This window comes from Phytophthora infestans, genomic scaffold (genome assembly GCF_000142945.1).
Source record: "Phytophthora infestans T30-4 supercont1.61 genomic scaffold, whole genome shotgun sequence".
Taxonomy (NCBI): domain Eukaryota; phylum Oomycota; class Peronosporomycetes; order Peronosporales; family Peronosporaceae; genus Phytophthora; species Phytophthora infestans.
In genome coordinates, this window is record NW_003303698.1 from 417,481 (window position 1) to 422,994 (window position 5,514).

Here is a 5,514-nt window from a genome sequence, read left to right on the forward strand (position 1 = left end):
TCACACCGGGCTTGGGGGAGTGCCCCTTAGCTTAACGGCCGGACTCTCCAGAGCGCACAGAGGTCCTGGGACTGTGATCACGTGATCACTAGCGGACGACTGCACGCTGTTCTTCTTGTGCTCACTGGGCACTGGGCTGTGCCCTCCCCACAGAGCCCGCAGGAGCATCATGAGTGCTCTCGAACTCGGCATCGTCCTCACTGCCCGAGTTGAACTCATGTTCTACGAACCGAGGGTTCGGACGATTGTCTGAAGACGAGGGCGACGGACTGCGGCGCCTGCTTGCGCGCTTGTCCGCAGCCGCGTCACCCGAGGATCCGATCGCCTCGGAGGCCACCTGAGTAGCCTCCTTGAGTGCAGAGCCTTTGCCGTGAGGCTTAGTGCTCTTGGCCTGCGCCTTACCGGCTGCAGCCTTGGAGCGTGTCTTAGCACCGCTCTTAGCAGTGCCACGAGGCATGTTAACGGTCGAAGTGGAGACCTTGACGAAGAGCGCACAGGTTGCTGCTCGAGGCTCTAACTGTAAAGTGAGCCTCCGCCGCGCTCGCGCGGCCGAGTCGATGGTTTTCGACTTTGAGAATGAGAGTTTGTGACGAACATCTCTTCATTCTGATTGGTCGGTAAACCGAACCTAAGTGGGGGAGGATGTAACGGGGTACGTAGCACTAAGTGTACCCTGGTTACATGAAGTGTGACACTTCACACTTCAGGAGTATGACATGTCATACTCCGGGATATTTGGTACAAGGTACCAAGGTCATTCAAAACCAACCATTGGTTAAATGACATTGCATTTCTATAGGTAACTGATAGTTTGTATTAACCACAAACTTAACCTACCTATAAATATACTCAGTTTACAATCTACCTTATTTAGGTCACTTCGCTCTCTTTAATTAAAGAGGGGACCTGTGAACTGCCGTTCACTGAGAGTTTGTATACTCTCGGAAGATAACTTCCTCTAGCGCAAGGTGCTGTGTGACCCCGTCACAGAATGCCTGGCTCGTGAAAATATCGTCTCCTACCTCGTCCAATCTGAGCAAGTGGAAAACTTTATCTGGCGCTTTCCCGTCCACTTTCCAAGAACGCAGAACGACACTGTCCGCCTTTTTCGAGCTCGTGGCCAGCGCCGCCAACTTCGAATCGTCGAGTTTTGTCCTCAATACCGAACACATGGTCCTGAAAGACTGTTTCTCCGCGTCGCTCACGTACGAAGTTCAAACGTTCCACGCTGGGCGATCAAACAACGTACATCATTCACAAGGAAATGCATGTCGAAGAGCGCGGCTAGAAAGTACTAAAACCGCGTTCAAATCAATTAAAACATTTAGGTAAAAGTAAGGTGCAAAAGAAATCTAGTGTTAATCAAAAATTTCTCCACGACAACCGACTTGTGTTGCCACTACAATGTAAACCGGATGGAACTACTCAAGTAAATTTTAGGTATCGACAAAAAAATAGTCCTATTTTCTTCAACACTTTGTGTGTCAGCAGCGATACTAGATTTTCAGCAGCTCTTCACTACGTTTTAATTAATTTTAGCTCATTGCCGGGCCTTCCGATAATACAAATGCAATGAGATCCTTGATTTTTAGTGAAATCAGTACTTGCAGGAAGATATTTGATACTGACAAATACGTAATTGCTACGATAAAAGCAATATCACACCACTACTTCCAAGATACATTGCTTGTTGGTGAAGGGATTGTCAAACACATGATGTGAATTGGGTGATGGGAAGGACATGCACTCTCAACAGCGGTTACTCGCTTTGCTGGGATTGGGTACAGTGTAGTTTTGTGAAGCATGGGCTACAAATAATTTGTAGCGATACTGAAAATATTTTACCGAACGTTTTAAGGGAACCGTTGGAGACCAGGATTATAGTTCTGGAAACATACATAATTTAAGTCCTGGATCCATACAGGACTGAAAAAAAAATTCCTTCCATTCTCGGCTTTTTCCGATCAAGATAAATTACGCGATTGTCTTTCATTTTGTTTTCTGTTGCTGTACGTGAGAAGGCGCCGAGGACGAAGGAGACATGCGCAGTCGGGATGGTTCTCCCCGCCGTAGAGGCCCCGGTCTATCAAACGTCACGCGCGCCGGTGATACGGATGCGGCTTTAAGCGCAGAACAAGCGTCGACTGGGCAAGGAGATAAAGAAACTGGAGCTGTGAGTGACGTGGATGATAGCCATGAAGAACCGGGCTTTTCTGATGTGGTGAATGATGGCGAGGACATGGATGTGGAGAATGAAGGCAAGGTTGTAGATGTGGAGAACGATGACGAGGGCGCAGATGTGGATAATGATGCCGAGGAGGCGTATCAGGACGAAGCGAGTGAAGATGGTGAAATTTCCGTTTATGTGGATGCTCCTTCTACGTGGCATGCTGACTGGAATGCCTGGCAGGCATATTATGCGCTGTACTGCAAGCGAACTATGCAAGTCCTGCCTGTAAAAGAAACCATGTCACGCTCAGAGAGAAACAGTGTAACGGGCCTGGGGTGTCCGTTACTTGCTTACACGTAGTGATGAGGAAGCGTACAAGTCCAGTGATACTGAAACCAAGTACTTAGTCTGAAGGAAAATCAACTCTGTTTTTTTATTTAGGTCCAGGGCAGCTTGCCCTGACCACTTAAATACACGTCAACTCCTTATTGGTTGATTATGGGTCTGGCTCCCCATATTTCAACCAATAAGGTGACGGCAGTTCAGCACACGCTACTCGTGTGCTGCTGCACCTACTTTTGTAATGCAAATCTACCTACTTATGTAATGGTGTGAACCACTACAAAGAACCTATAAAACTACCTACATATGTAACTTGGGAGAGCCCATTACACCACCCCCCTCTTAAGACAGCAATCACCTAACGGGGGTGCGCATCGGAGAACAATCTGGAAAAACTGGGAAATGGCGGAGAAGAGAACACTTGAGAACTTGACGGGCGGGAGCTCCTGCGAAGCCCAGGAGCAGTACGATACAACTTGCGCTGACGAGAACAACATGGCGCAGCAGACGGGGGCGGCGAACCAGGCAGATAGCGGAACAACCCGGACGGCTCCAGCGTCGGCGACGACGCTGAACGGTGGGTGGACCTCTGATATCGCACCTGAGAGCGTGAGTTGACTTGGGGTTCGGCCCGGCATAATGAACGAGGATATGAAGCCGTGGGCGCTGTACGACTTGTCCGGGGCGGTGACCCCGGACGCGTTGGACACCATGCAGGACCACTTTCGGCGCTTCAGGCGTCTCCGGAACAAAACACTCGACGGCGCGACGTACGAAGCTTTGCAGAGATCATGGTGCGCATTCATCCGACGGTGGAATCGGATGCATGAGGCTGGAGAAAGTGTCGTCGGCTGGCTCGGTGATCGCGAAGCCCTACAAGCCGAGCATTCACTCGGTGATCTGCGCCTGAAAGTCTGCGACGACGCTTGGACCGAAGACCGTTTGTGCTATGTCAACGTACGCGAAGGTTGCAGTTCGTGTGACATCGGGCGACGCCCGACGCAAGCTGAGTGGGATCAGTATATTGTCGAGTATCCGCTCATGCCGACCGAACACGCTTGGATCGAGAAGTATAAGCGCTCACTCTCCGAGTTCACCCAAGCGGCTATATGCGGCGGCTCGCGCCGACAACGCTCACGACGGAGCCCGTCTCCTGCGCATTCGACGTCTCGAAGGGCAACGTAGTCGATCGCGTTCTCGATCGCCGCGAGGTCGCTCGCGGCCGCGTTTTGACTCGAGGCTGGAGTCGTAGTCGTGGACGACATCAGGAACGTAACGAAGCAAGTTGGCGCGAGGCTCCCACGTATCATCAGCAGGGTTGAAACCCGAAGCCATCGTACCTTTATACTTCCGCGCGGCCGGGAGCCCGCGTGTTGAGCCCGACGACTTGGTCGAGTGACGCACGCGGGGATGATCTTCGTGATCAACAATACGGTCCACAATCCAGCACGTATCTCCATTCGAGTCAACGATGGGCGGAGGACCGTCGCGGTGGAATTCGACGCGACCTGGTTGACCAGGACGACGTTGAGCAGGCGCTGAACACTTCTCGGGACGCACAGGAGGAGGCCGAGCGGGCGGCTGAGAGCTCTTGGAACGCCGAGGCGACGGCGAGTAGTCTGCGGCAGTCGAATCATTAACTCTTGCAGCGACTGCGTAGTCTGGAGGCGCAGGTGTTTGGCGGACCGAGGAGTGGAGCTTTTCCGCGCGAGCGGGGAACTGGGACAGATGGGACGCTGGCTCGACAGGCTCGTCGTGAGGGCCGCTCAACGCATGCTCCTGTCCCGCCTCCGGGATCATCGCGGGAAGATACTTCTTAAGTCGCCCGACGTAGAACGTCGGGTGTAGTCGTAGCGACGTAGGAATGTCTAGCGTGTAGGCATCACCCATAAACTCGTAGTACTTTGAATGGCCCAATGTAGTGCGGCGCGAGTTTGCTCGCGCCCTAGGTTCGAAATAGCAGAGGTACGAATTCCATCCGTTGAGAGTAATACCCGCTCACCAATCTTGAATGCACTTGTGTTTTTGCGGCTACGTTTGTCAGCGTTTTTCCTTCTGCTTGTCAACCGCGAGTTGTAGCGCGTCACGGACGAATCGGGTAACCCGATTGGCGATGAAGGACAAAGTCGGATACCGCTGCCTTGTCAGCGGGTCGCGCTGGGGGTTTCGGACGTCGCGTAGTTACCCACAGTCGAGTGTGGCTGTGCTGGAGCGATCAGCGTTCGGTGTGTCCAGTCAACTAACGGCGACGACGTGGATTGCGGCGGGTGCGAGGATCTTCTTCGACTGTAAACGCGTCACCGCGTTGATGTCTACTGCAGGAATAGCTGAACTCGTAGACGGCAGAACCGTTGACTCACCGGAAAACCGGTGGTTGAACCAGTATCGGAACCGGTTGGGCAGGGTTATCACATTCCTAGAGTGAAGCCATCAGTCGCCGTGGGTTGGCCCACAGCAAGTTGTGCGGGGACACGTGGATGACGCGCGTTGTTGACGAAAAAACGGAGTCAATCCCGTCGACGCGTGCTCGGCATTGTTGAGTGCAAACTCGCGCAAGAGGCAGGAAGGAACTCCAGTTCTCGAAGGACGGGGCATAACTGCGCAGAACATCTTCTAGCACGCGGTTGACGCGTTCCGTTTGCCCGTCAGTCTCCGGGTGCGTTGCCGTCGACATGAGGAGTTTGGTGCCCAGGAGGTCGAAGAGTTTTGCTTAGAACGCCGATGTGAATCGGGGATCGCGGTTCAGAGACGATTGATTCAGGAAGGCCGTGATTGTCGGAAGACAGCGTCGACGAAGAGCACCGCGGTATCGGGCCCGCGGTGATTGAGTCCGGAACCGGAACGAGATGGCACATCTTGCTAAAGCGATCCACGAAGACCAGAACACCAGTACGACCGTCAGTATCGGGTAGGAGACCGAATATGAAGTCCATTGACACAGAGCGCCAGGCCTATGTTGCCAGAGGGAGAGAACGCAGCGGAGCTTGCGATGACGGTGACGG